The sequence below is a fragment of the Ctenopharyngodon idella genome, chromosome 24, assembly GCF_019924925.1.
Source record: "Ctenopharyngodon idella isolate HZGC_01 chromosome 24, HZGC01, whole genome shotgun sequence".
Classification (NCBI taxonomy): domain Eukaryota; kingdom Metazoa; phylum Chordata; class Actinopteri; order Cypriniformes; family Xenocyprididae; genus Ctenopharyngodon; species Ctenopharyngodon idella.
In genome coordinates this window covers 17,264,184-17,279,178 of record NC_067243.1, presented here as the reverse complement: position 1 = coordinate 17,279,178, position 14,995 = coordinate 17,264,184, and positions in this window count along the sequence as shown.

Here is a 14,995-nt window from a genome sequence, read left to right as displayed (position 1 = left end):
AAAAAGTCAGAATTGTGAGATGAAAAACTCGAAATTCGAAACTTTTTTTAATTCTTTTATTCTGTGGCTTCCACAGACTGCTACTGCAGAACTGTCTTTTTCTGCCACCAGGTAGGCTCCGCCCACAAAAACGTCATCGCTGTTTGCAAACACAAAATAGGTCTATATACGTCACAATAGGGTAGAAATGGCTTATCACAACTTCTGTTTAATGCCAACTTTAAGCTGTGATTACATACTCTTATAAATAAAAATTACCATTCGTTAATGTAATATACATTTATATGTAATACGTCCATGTGTATTTATTATTAATTGAATTAATATACATAATTTAAATAATGTAATTAACATAAATCATAAGTAATTCATTTTGAAAATGCTAAATCAAATGACAGTTGCCTATTGTGATGTTTAATATGAAAATAAACATGTATTTTGTCTTATTACCGGCGCGTTCAATTAGGACTAGGAATATGTAATTAGAGAGTGACAAAGTGAGAGAGAGAAAAGAGAGAGACACACCCATATACACAACATACGTCTCAACGTAACACAATAATCATGATGACTGGTGGGTACATTTCCGTAATGTTCCCTTATTCCCTATCCACCTAATTTTGCGGAAGTAAGCTATTTTTAAGGCAGCAATATCAATAACACACATATCAGCCACATCCACACAAGCACAACTGCCCCTGTAAATTCAGGTCGCATACACACAGGATCATTAGGATTACTAAGTCACTGCTTGTCAGTACATGACGGTCCTTCTCCACCAGTGATCATACATTCCAGGAAATTGCATCCCTTGACAAAGGTTCTTTCCTAACACAGTGTTCCTCACAAGCTCTTTGAATTACAGTCCCTTGAGGGGTTTTAGTGGTAGTTGATATCACTGAACAATTGAATTGTTCCTTGACTTGTTGAGACAACTGTTTTGTACTTTACCGTATAATTTACTTCATTTGGTAATTAGTTTGCTACATGTTTAATTACATTCCTCAGCGGTGCCTCCAAGCCATATGGGAGAATATGTAATAATGCACTTGTCAAATTATTTTTTTTTTTATCACAACAGACACGCCAATGAAAACATTTCAAAGATGTTTCAAACAAAACATAGCCTTTTTGCCATCTGCATATCTTGACCCAGCGTTATCTGGCTGTGATTTATGGTCCCGCATATGTTAAACTCAATGTTAACCAAGTCCCTTAACCAAACCCACCGTGCCACATGCATAAATAGATCAGTAAACGATCAATGATGAATGACTCCAAAGCATATGGAAATAGATTTGAAATAAATACACTTCCCCGCCCCCCACTGACCACATTCAAACTCACTTTTCAGATATTCATGAGTCCACCATCACCTCATTGTCTGGCCATTCTGAGACTTTGTCTCAATTCTGGACAAAGAGGACAATAGGATAGACACCTGTTACCAGTCTATGGGCGTAACAGAGACATCATCCTGCTGCAATGTTCTATCCACTCTGGGTAGAAATGTGTTGCATGCTGAATTTCACATTCTTCCCTCATATTTAATGCTTTCTGTAATTTTATCTGTATGGCCGTGTAGATTTTTCCATGTGCCTTCTGTTTGTTTGTAGAGGGCCTGTGGACAAACTCATTACCCCACCACCCAATGTCCTTGGGAGGCCCCTGTAGTGTTCTTAGAAGGGGGTCTGAACAGATGGTCCCTGTTGAACCCCCCACATCGGACACTCTTCACACTGCATCACTGTCATTTAAGTCAGTTGCATGCTAGAGGGGGGAATTGAGGATATCTAAAATTACTTCTATTTAAGGGATAGTTCACCCAATAATGAAAATTCTGTCATCATTTACTCACTCTCAAATTGTTCCAAACCTCTATGAATTTCTTCTGCTGAACACAAAAGAAGATATTTTGAAGAATATGGGTAACCAAACAGTTGACGGCACCCATTGTCTTCCATAGTATGGAAATCAACTGTTTGGTTACTGACATTCTTCAAAATATCTTTTGTGTTCAGCAGAAGAAAGAAATTTATTTGGGACAAATTGATGATGAGTAAATGATGACGTTTTAATTTTTGGGTGAACTGTCCTTTTAAATAACCGGGTTACTACAAGAATTCATACAGTCAGCAACGTAAATTAATCAAAGGTGGTGGCAAAAATGCTATAGTAAAAGAAAAAAGATGAAAATATAAAGACAAAAATATCCCATTTATGTTATTTTGAATTTGATTTAATATTATTATATATCATTAAATATTATTAAAAATATTTTACTAATTCAAAGTATATTTATACAAAATATAACAAATGAAAAAATATGCCCCTAAGAATCAATAGCAACAGGAGGGGCAAATATTGCCTGAAAAAATGTATAACGCTATAATCTATAACGCTAACATTATATTCTTTATAATCATTCATGTTAACTGGGAACAAACTACAATATGTCATTAAAAATATTATTATATTAAGTTATACACTAGCTTTCAAAAGTTTGGAGTTGGCAAGTTTTTTTTTTTTTTTGAAAGAAGTCTTTTCTGTTCACCAAGGCTGCTGTTATTTGCTCAAAATACAGTAAAAACAGTAATATTGTGAAATATTATTACAATTTAAAGTCCCCCTGAAATGTGTTAAATCATGCTAGTAAAATGCTAAATCGTGCTAGCAACATGCTAGCAACATGCTAAATCATACTAGCAACATGCTAGCAATGTGTTAAATCATGCTAGTAAAATGCTAACAATGTGTTAAATCATGCTAGCAACATGCTAACAACATGCTAAGTCATGCTAGCAACATGCTAACAATGTGTTAAATCATGCTAGTAACATGCTAAATCATGCTAGCAACATGCTAGCAAATGTGAAATAATGTTACCAACATGCTAAATCATGCTAGCAATGTGTTAAATCATGCTTGCAATGTGTTAAATCATGCTAGTAACATGCTAACAATGTGTTAAATCATGCTAGCAACATGCTAACCACATGCTAAGTCATGCTAGCAACATACTAACAATGTGTTAAATCATGCTAGTAACATGCTAAATCATGTTAGCAACATGCTAGCAAATGCTAAATCATGTTAACAACATGCTAAATCATGCTAGCAATGTGTTAAATACTGCTAGCAACATGCAAAATCATGCTAGCAACATGCAAAGTTTATTTATTAAACATTTTAAGTTTATAACTATTTACAACAGAGCCAAAGATCTGCCCACAATCATAAGATATAAATATAAGACTTAATAAAATAAATAATAAATAAATAAATATGACATGAAAAGTAAAATAAAACTGTGACCAAAGCAGTATATAGAAGGATACATCTCAAGATTTCAACATTTTTGATAAAATCTCAATAAGATCCAGCCAAAATTGTATTGTCCTTCTGGTGGCACTGTGAACTTTAGCTGTGGTGCACTACAAAAGGGCAATGTCCAGCAAATAGGACATCCAAGTAGACATAGCTGGGGTAGATGGTTCCAACCACAGTTTCAGGATGACATTTTTAGCAGCAGTAAGGGCAGCGGACAAAAGAAAAACCAGAGGGTCCTTTTGGATCTGATTCCTCAGAAGATCTATAAGTAAGTTTCAGACTGAAGATCAGAACTGCTTAATTCGAGAACATTTTCTTCAGTGTCACAAGATGCTTCAGAAATCATTCTAATATGATGATTTGATGTTCAGGAAACATTTCTTATTGTCATTGTTGAAGACCAATTTTAGTGGAAACGGTAATGAACCGTAATGGATTCTTTGATATAATGTTAAAATGTTTTTTGTCACTTTTGATCAATTTTAATGCATCCTTGGTGAATAATTAATTTCTTACTGACCCCAAACTTTTGAACAATAGTGTATATTTCGTATTATCATAAAGAATATGCAACACTATATCACTTATGTAAAGTTGAATGTGTTCAAAAAGTGCAGAAATGAAATATTTGAAAAATAAACTAAATAATAAAAAGACAGATTGCACTTTTCCCAGGCTGTATTCCATAGTTGTGCGAATCCTTTAATCAATTTTTCTGCTTTTCCGTCTTTTTACATATGAGCCCTACTCATTGCTCTGGAGTATTGACACCTAGTCGGGGTAATTAGTGAGCAACAGGGGCAAGGGGGGATTGACAGCACCACATTCACTCCTACAGCTTAATTATCTCACCGGAGAGAACCCTGATGTCCCCAGCCGCTTCCATCCCCCTCTGAACACATGTAAATCCACACACACACATACATTTATGTAAGCGCACACTCTTAAAAGGGCGCATTACGCTCATGCTGTGTTATTGCACACCTATGACATCATAACTTCATAACAGCGTTACAGGGAAATGAGGCTTCTGCATACAGTAATAATGATGTAAGGTCTTATTATTGGCAGTGCCCCATATGTCTTTGGAAAAACCATCATTACATCAGCATGGAATATCATGTTTCCAGCAGGGTCAGATCTGTTTGTGCATTAAGGCAACCGATTTAGCTCACAAAACAACAATGTGTTCCCCGAGCACCTCCTAACATCACTATATTCTTACAAAAACTGACATATTTTACATTTCGACCAAAATACAAAAAAAAAAAAAAAAAAAAAAAGAACTTTGAAAATGCAGTGTGATATTTTTTTATAAAGTTGGCTGAAGGGTGGGGCCTGAGCTTAAATGCTGAAATTACTGTTGATGATAAATCACTGAAATAGTACATTTATAATATACAATTTTAAATAGCTTATTTATTATTGCTATGTTGTACTGAATTTAAATTATACTGGTTATATTTTAAAAGACACTGTATTACAGTAATGAAAATTACATTTTTGCATTACAATAATGATAAATTGGATAGCAAAGTACTTAATTGTCATGAAAATTATGTCACCATACACGCACAAAAAAAAAAGAATTAGATTATAAAAATTAATTTAGATTTTGTTTTTTATTTTTAAATTTGTTAAAAGGGAAATTCTATTTTAAAATGAAAATATTTTAAATATATATTATTTTTTAAACACACATATATAATATAAATTTTTTTTTTCAATTAAATACATTTTTAAAATATAATTATAAATAGTATTTTAGAAAATTATACAAACTCATATTTATAAAACGGTTAGTTTCAGCTCTTGATTCTGATTGGTCAATAGCTGTGTGTTCACGATAAAACACGGCTATGACCAAAGACTTTATATATAGAAAGACGGTGCACTCGTATTATTATGAATGGGAGAAAGTGCAATGCGTAGTATGGCGAAATAAGTCCCGCCTTCTAAATAAGAGCCAATCACCAATTGGTAAAGTCATTGCGTCACTGCAGCAGCCGTTAGAAGCTCCAATTCCTACAGAAATAGCAGTGTTGCCAAGTCTGCGGTTTTCCCGTGGAAATGGGCTACTTTTGCGCCGTTGCCGTGGGTTGTTTTTAATATCCGCGGGTTGAGGCGACCCCAAATAACATGATATTTACCCCCGGGATGTGAATTTTACCAGGGAACGGATTTTACCCCCCCTGAAAACCGATTGGGCCAGTTTTGGGCTAGTTTTGAGAAGCAATTGGGCGGGTTTTGTTGTGAAAACCTGGCAACCCTGAGAAACAGTGCGCTTCCTATAGAGATGCTTGATCCAGCCTGAAAAATGCCTTTTTTTGTCATGATTCAAGCATTTAGAAACAAAATTTATGAGACTGTTGTTGTCAGATTTCATTAGTGATTTTAAATATGAAATTTAATCGAAAGCTTGGTGAACAGCTTTTCAGCATTTGATGTTTCCCCATTCAAAGAGATAGGAGCTGCACTTGCATGCCTGAGAGGCGTTTCAAAGATGGCCGCCGAGTGAAATGACTTGTCTTAAAGGGACTTTGCTATGACCGCTTCACCCAACAGATTTATGTATCACTGCACAACACCCTTAGCAACGTAAACATATGTTTGTTCTCATTGATACTGTTCACTGAAGCTTGCATTACAGTTAAGGGGTTTTCCCATGCACTAACACTGACAGCGCTAGTGTTCACAACAGTATCAGTCCTTTCAAAATAAAAGTCTTCACTACTGACTGACTCACTCAAACAGTCTTTGCCACCATCTGACTTTTCCTAGTCTGTTTTTACTTGATCTCCGTGAGATGACTCATTCTATTGCTGTTCATGGTCAGGGACTATTTTTTCCAGCGGAAGGAAGGCTTTTAGTGATTTTAATTAATAAAAGTTGCATCGCTATATACATATATTTGCTTTAATATTTGTATATATGAAATAACCATTTTATAAAAGCAATAAGCCCTGTGAAGCCGTGATTTACAGTGAATTTATAACAGCTAAGGGGTGTTTTTAGGCACGACGCAGAGCAGGGTTCTTGGGGCTTATTGCTTTAATACAAATCTGCTGTGGCTCACACTGATTACCAGAGATTCTAAAAATGTATTGTGGAATGTGACCCAGATGTTTCTTTGATGGATTCATCCATATAAAATCACACATGGATGAAGAGTTCAAGCTAATATTAGGTCCGGTCACCTTTTGAACATCCAAATATTTAAATGTCAATAATAACACCTGCAAATTATTAAACATATTAAAGGACATGCATCAGTTGAAAAATGATATTGCATAAAAAAATGATAAACGGTGACCTATTGAGAATGTATAATTTGTCTTGTATTGAATATTTCTTTGAATGCCCGTCTCTGCAGTGTGTTTTGGGCTTTTCATATTTTTCACGTCTCAAATTCAGCCTTGATGGAAAGAAAAAGGTCAAGATCAGAACAACAAGGCCTTCTCGAGTAACAGCACATTACTGAGTAACACTGAACAAATATTCGTTATGTAAAATCCCACACTTATCTACATTCTCAACCTTTCCAACAAACCTCACTCACGTTATCAAATTCTTTCCATTGAAAACTGCAAGACGAGAGGAAACTGATAATATGGGAAAACAGCGATTCGAGAAGGATTCCTCACCGTGGGGCTCATGTGGTCTGTCAAAAGTAAATATTTACCTCCGATAGCTGAGAAGGACTCGTGCCAGGACAAACTGACCCCTTTTCTGAACAATATGGATGTTACTGGACTCATTCCCTGCTCACTAATAGTGCATTACGAGTGTATATATATACATATACATATACATACATAAGCAGCGTTTCCACCACTGGAACTTTCCCCAGGAACTAGGGACTTTGGGGTGGTACTCAATGTGTTTCAACCGCAGCAATCAGGGTCTAAATGAAGTTCCGGGTAAAAATTTCCCCCTCAGAAAGTCCCTGCTCAAGAGGTAGTACTTTTTCAAAGTTCCAGAACTTTCGGGAGTGGGACTTGGGCGCGGAACATGCTGATTGGTTGAGTTCACACAGCATTTTGATTGGTTGACTCCACGCAGCATTTTATTTCACCAATTGTTTTTTTAAAGTCTGTTGCGGTCCGTGTAGTAAGAGTTGTTTGCTATTCGAATCAACAATGAAGTTTAATATTATATGCTTATATGCGGAGGACGAAATCCAGTGGGAATTGGAAAGTCACGCGCAGTCCTATGCCACCGGACTCTTCTTCACGGTACTTTAGACCACTATGGAAATGCAGCTAGCAATAGGTCTGGGGGGAAAAAAAGTGGAAACGCGGCTATACGTGTATGTGTATATATATATATATATATATATATATATATATATCTATCTAATATATATATGTGTATATAATATACATAGTGTGCATTATATGTGCTGTTCCATAACGTAATGCAGTGTAATTAAAAAACTGGAAAGCCCCATCATTAAGCACCAAGGTATTACCATGTTTTTGCCAAGATACATTGGGATCCAAAAGGCCTTAATCATTGAAATAATCAGTTTCAATCATGTTCAGTGTTCTTTTCAATCATGTTTCAATGGCAGTAAGAAGCTGATTTGAGCCTGTGTGTGTTTGTTCTGATGTGTGTTTGAGAACGTCCTCATCAGTCTTGTTTCAGGAGTCAGAACATGATGCACCTGGTGAATACATTCTATTTGTTTTCTATAGCAACCCCCCAAAACTATCAGCTGTGAGTAAGCGTCTGTCAGATTTGTAAACAGCTTCTTTTGTTCCTTAGAAAAGAGGCCATAACATCAATACAAAAGGCAGGTGTGGCCACAGCAATATTTTTTGATTGTGGCATGTCAACAAAACCTCTGGCACATACTGCTGGGCACGTTCTCTCCAGCTGGGCATGAGAAAAATTAGAAAATGTTCTCCCGTGTTCTCTGTCACAGCTGAAGCATATAGTGATTTATTTGATGTAATTCATTGCATCTTTAAACTGATTCTCCATCTCTAAGGACATTCAGTGTTTGCAGATTATGCAGTGAAAGATTTTATTGTTCATTTCTAAATATTAAAGTCACTGTAAAATATCTACTGGTGTCTTTTATCATAATAAATTTAGCAATATACCATTAATATAGCAATAAACCATTCAATGCATATGTTAGTGATTTTTTCCCTGGTTTAAAAATAACACCCCCTCCCTGAGCAGCCTTAAGTGCTTTACAGTATTAATATTTTAATTTTTAAATTTATTTATATTTTTAAAAAATATATTTTTTTAAATTTAATGATATGTATATATATATATATATATATATATATCTGTATATATATATATATATATATATTACACTGAAAATATATACATATAAATATATATTTAAAATGTGTGTGAGCATGTATACACATTTAACAATTAAATTTATTTTAAAAAAAAAAGGGAAATATGAAATACATGTGACTGACATACAGAAAATGTATGTATTTTAAAACTTACATTTTTTTTTTAATTATTAAAGAAAAACGTTTTGTTTTTTTGTTTTTTTTACATGTATGTATTTTTTCCCTCATATAATAAAGACATTTAAACTTAAAGGTAGGGTAGGTAATTTCGGAGAGGCTAGCAATAGCAAGCTAGCTTTGAAAGCATAAGATCCCACCCTCCCTTCAGAGCATCTCCAAAGCCACGCCTCCTCCAAAACACATGAAGCCAGAGCAAAGTCTGCAAAGCGTCACAAGAGAAGGTGGTAAATTACTTCATGTCTGAAAGCACATAACATTACAGTAATAATGAATGTAAATGACTTGCAGAGCTCTGACTTGTACGACCTGACTGCTGCAGATTAATTTTGGCGTTGATAATGTTGACATAGAAACGTAAAAATCAGAGTCTGCGAACAGCTCCGGGTAGAACGTCACGGGTTGCCATCTCGTAATTACGGTTATGACATGGCGTGAACGCAGCATACGCTCGTTGTTTTGGTTCAGGAGGAACTGTAAAAGGCGGCTGCTGTTTGTTTGTGGCGCTCTGTGACTGTCTGTCTACAACTCGACCACTTCTATTCTTGATTGCTATCAGGACGTGAAGAGAGTTGCAACCAGTATAACAAAAAGTGTTTATAAAAAAAAATTGCCTACCATACCTTTAAATCAAAGATATGAAAATGGAACATATGAAGCTATACAAATCTGCTGTGGCTCAGACTGATTTACCAGATATGAGCTGATCCTTTCACTGTGGGTAAGACTTCATTGAAAGCAAACATTAGCGTCCAGATGAGAGCCCAGCTGTTTGTGACTCACTGCTGCCTGCCTTTCAGGGACATTTCATTGAACTTATGTATATGAACACGTTTCCCTGCAGCCAGCTAAAAGAGCCCTGTATAATTTACAGAGCTTGTGAAGTCACATCTGTTGCCGCTGGCAGTGGGTGGGTGGGCGCCCTTGTCAGGCTGTCTCTATACTTGGTCAGCTGTTCAGCTTGATTGGTCTGTTTGTGTGTGAGGCAGAGATAGGCCAATCATGCCCTTTTTAGGACCGAGAGGGGATCCGTGACCCCAGATCAGAGTTAAATGTCACACAACCTGCTGCAGAGCTCTCTGAGAGAATGTCCAGGCCTGGGGACTCGGTTGTTTGTTATGCTCGAAGAAGAAGAAATGATGATATGAGAGAATGATGGATGGAGACTGGCTTTGTTCCAACACCAAGTGAAATGCATTGCTGTCTACTGTCTGTATAGGTAGCTGACTTTTAGGATGTGTTCACACTTGGCATGTTTGGTTTGATTAAAACAAACTCTGGTGTGATTGCTCTGGTAGTGTTTCATTTGAATAAGCATGAACGCTGCCATCCGAACCGGTAGGTCTTGGTCCGCTTCCAAATGATCTCTGGTGAGGTTCAACTGAAATATGAATGCAACACAGACCAAAGACATCCAAGCGAACCAAAAACATGACATGATGCCACAAGATGCGACCCTAAAAAGGACAGAATTCTCAAGCATACCTGGTTTTTCTAGTTATAGTCACAATGTTGGCCATTGCAGTTTGATACAGATGTCAGAACCGCTGTATCCTTGCAGCAGATATTCATTTGTGTGTGTGATGGAGGGATTCCTGCTGATGTTTTGACACATTTTATAAGCTCTTCACAAGCTCTCAGCTGGTAAAAATGCCATCATATGTATGCACATACAATGAGCATGTTTAGCCGAGCACACAGCATTGTTTTGGATGTTTGATACGTTCTGTCACAAAATATAAGTCATAAAAGCCATATCTTTAGATTTGGTCTTTAAAATGAGTGTGAGCGCTAAGTGAACCAGGAGTAATGTATCGTTTTCTTTTTTGGTCCGAACCAAGAGAACCAAACTACAAGTGTCAACACACCCTTAAATTCGCATGCTAACTGAAATGGAGCCTCACAAGTGACTAATATGTAAAAAGTCAAGTCATCTTCATTTATATAGCGCTTTTTACAATACAGATTGTTTCAAAGCAGCTTCACAGTGATAATAGGAAAATTAATGGACAGAGATTGTTTTGGCTTTACAGCAGTTTTAGGAAAAAGTTATTATTCCGCTAAAGTAAGTTTTTGATTGAATCACTTCTGTTGTAAAAATTAATTATTAACTTAAATGACATCTTTTTAACTGAAAACAAGACTTTTAATGCGTTCTTGCCGTTCATTTACGTGTTTAGTCTATAGGTTTGCACGTTTGAATGTGTATGTGCGCAGACGCTTAGTCTTTCTTTACAAAGTGACATCGCCAAATGATTTGTCTGGCCCGCATAATACAGAATTATTAGTCGTTTCCACGGATCAATGCGAACTGGACTGGTAACACTGTTGGCAGCAACTCTACAACTGCAAAGTACAACAGAGACTGTAGAATTGAATAGAGTAACTTGCAGTTAGCATGTTGCTAAGCTAACAATGCAATCAACGTCCCTTTATGTTGAATTCTGTGGCCATCTTGTTAACATCCATAGGTAGCTATTACCTACGCCAGTGTTTTCCAAACTTTTTTCAGTCACGGCACCCTTTGAAAATGTTCAAAAAAAAAATTCTGTTCAAACTAGTGTTGTCACGATACTACTTTGATACGATACCTTGAAAATTTTCGATTTTCAATACCACAGGGAAGAACTGCTGTATATAGGCCTACTGTCATATAGATATTTTCAATATAAAATCTAATTTTTTGTCCATCCATTGAAAGTCTAGGTAATCAGTAATTTCTTCTGAAGAGAGAACTTTGATGACAGATTTTAATTAAGGCTTTTATTCATATATAAATATTGCTGAATTACCATTACAACTATCTCACCTAGCCTAAATTTTTGCTCGCTCAGTGTATTTGTGTTTTTATATAGGGATAATTTTGATAGCTTGTTTTTAATTTAAGTTTAATATATTTTATAATTCAATCATTTCAGAGTTAATCTCCAAATTAATGTAGAAACAACATGAAGTCAGTATATTTTAAATACTTGTTTAATGGCATCTTTTTATGAGACCAGTATCACTGATACTAACACTGCTACTGATGTCATAACAGTGTAATGTTGAATAATGGTCTGAAAACGCGTTGTTGACGGAAGTGATGTCTCGCGCTTATACTTTAACGAGTGCGAGACATCACTTCCGTTGTCAGAGCGCGTTCAGACCTCACCAGCCGGATGCGCAAGGCAGTTGGACATAGTGGTGTTTTATAGGTGAAAATTATATAAATACTGTTCGGTTTCTCGCACAAACCGATCGTTTCGTGTCTTAGGACATCAATGTGTCGTCATGGTTTAATTTGGATTTGTGCATGTTTTTTTGACTCTTATAGATGGAGTTCCCATTAACAAGCATTATACGGCTGACAGACCACAACGGTTGGAGTTAAAAAATCATCATTTGTGTTCTACTGAAGAAACAAAGTCACCTACATCTTGGATGCCCTGGGGGTAAGCAGATAAACATCAAATGTTCATTTTTGGGTGAACTATCCCTTTAATGACAGACAGCATTAGTGGCTTTTGTCACTTTAAGATCTGCCGCTGCTGCACATGACGCGTATTTGGCATGCATCCCATTTTCTCACAACTTTTTACGTTCTTTTAATACTTAATTAACTGGTCTTTTGAGGATACTAGACAAAACGGACATTTTGGCATAATTTTGCGTGTTATTATTCGTTCAGGCGCGAAAGAGAACTCGATACTGGTGCGCGTCTTTCTGTGCGTCGTGTGTCAGAACATTCACAGACAGCGCGTTCTCGTTTGTGTTGTCACCCTTGGATGGTTTAAAAGCATTTGCATGAAAGGATGACATGCAAAAAAAAAGTTGCCGGATGCTGTGTTATGCGTTAAATAAAAATCAATCACATTTGTTAACGTTGACAGCAGGGTTGCCAGGTTTTCACAACAAAACCCACCCAATTGCTTCTCAAAATTAGCTCAAAACCAGCCTAATCGCGTTTCGGGGGGTAAAATCCGCATTTTTGGCGGGGTTTCCTGGTAAAATGTGTATCCCAGGGACTAAACATCATGTTATTTGGGGTCTCTTCAACCCGTGGATATTAAAAACAACCCGTGGCAACGGTGTAAAAGTAGCACAATTCCGCAGGACAACCGCGAACTTGGCAACACTGGTTGACAGCACTACTTATAGGATATAACTGATGTGTTTATGTGAATAAGAGGCAAGACATACATAGTGACAATATTTTTGTGTGTATTTGACCATAAGCGCAACAAGCCATGAAAAAGAGGCGGCTTTATGTGTACGCAACCCCCGCCGAAATTCAGACCAACCTTTCTTATGATTTGCATTTTTATTCTAAATTTGTGTGTGTTATTTGTTGTTATTGGGGACATCAGAGATTGATGGTACATAATAAATTATTTTTTACACATTTTAGTTATTTAAAAATGTTTGAAGGAGTTTTTACACGGCGCCCCTGCTCTCGCCAGACGTCACTCCAGGGTGCCGCGGCACCCAGTTTGGGAAACACTGATCTAGGCTACAGAAAATGCACATATTTAAAATCAGTAATGAAATCAATAAAATCTGACAATAATGACCACCTAAATGTAGCTTAGAACATGCTAACAACCTTTATTTGGCAGGCTAGCAGCTTACATGCATGCAAGTAAACGAAAATGCAATGTTGCTATCAAAAAAAAAAGAAAACCCATTATGATCAGTGATTCTGTCTACACTGGGTGCGGCACTATGTGACACAAGTTACAAAAAAACTGATGCCCCTTTCTATTTCTGATGTACTTCAAGTGCTTATACTACTTCTGGCTCGAAGGACAAATCGATTTGCAAGGGTCGCTGTGTCGCACCCGGTATGTACATTGTGTAAAATAACTCCCCCTTATGCTGTCATAAAAATACAAGTGATTCAATACATAGAAAATATTTGATATTTAGATACAGTGGCAGTTATAGAAACATTAACTAAGGTTACACTTGCATTTTTTAAATTTTGAACAGTGGATTTCCTCTCTAGCTGGATGCCACCCACAGCATGTTTGTGAAGAGGCATTCCTCGGCATGTAGCGTGGGAACAACCTGGACCATCCATCCGGAATTCCAACAGAGCATTGTCACACTAGAGCCAGCTGTTGCCATGGAGACCGCCACAAGTGCTCTAGTGCGTGTCCCTTTTTAGAAATGAGTTCTGAGGTGGGAAGTGCCTCAGGAGAGCCAATCGGTAGCTATCGCCGTGTGTTAATAGCGCTTGCTGCTCTTTGAAACCCTGAATTAATGAGGTTGCACAACGTTTTCCCAAACCACCTGCTGGACAGCCACATATGCGTAAAGCTGTCGCATCACCTATGGTATAACTGCCGTTGCTTTAGTTTAAATGTCACAATGGGAATTTGGCATACCAAAATCCAAGGGATGCGGGCAAAGGTTGACAGATGGCTTAAATAACAGTTTCAGCACAGAACAAACCGTGAGAATAAGAGCACTTGCAGCACCTTTAAACACACAGGCAAGCGTATGCATTCAAATACACACACACACACACATATATAACCTCCAGTCTTGCACAATGTCAGCGGCTCACAGCAAAGCGCTTCGCCCCCTCCACGCATCTGCTTTGAAGACAGGGAACACTGTGTACCCGACTTGTGCACTGGCATCAGGGCAAATGAAGCTCCAGCCTGAGGATATCACATGCATTCACACTTTCACACAGCACAGATCTGACTGCGGCAAATGAATGTTTTATCAGACTCCATTTCAGCTCCACACAATCAAACTCAATACATGTTGTCGAGTATTCTGTGCTATGCAGTATGCATTACAACATAATCTATGTTCTTAAACACTTGCAGAGATTGCAAATATGCTATACATACTATACATTTTTAGTGGTGCTTACGGTGACGTACGGTCTGGATATGCAGGGTATGCCTGTACATATGGGCCCGGGCGGATTGGGCCCCTCACTAACTTGCTACGCCACTGGGTGCTAATATGCATACAATTCAAGGGTGTTGTGGGGGATTTCCAGAGCATTGCTAGGGTGTTTTCAGTTGTGTTTCCAGACTGTTAAGGTGTGGTCACATTTCAGCAAAATTTTGCGGGCAAAAATGTCAAGAGTCTATTGTTATTAGTGTAGCAATGTATCAGGCACTGCTCACACAGAAGTCATTTTCAAATGAAGCAGCTTTCTG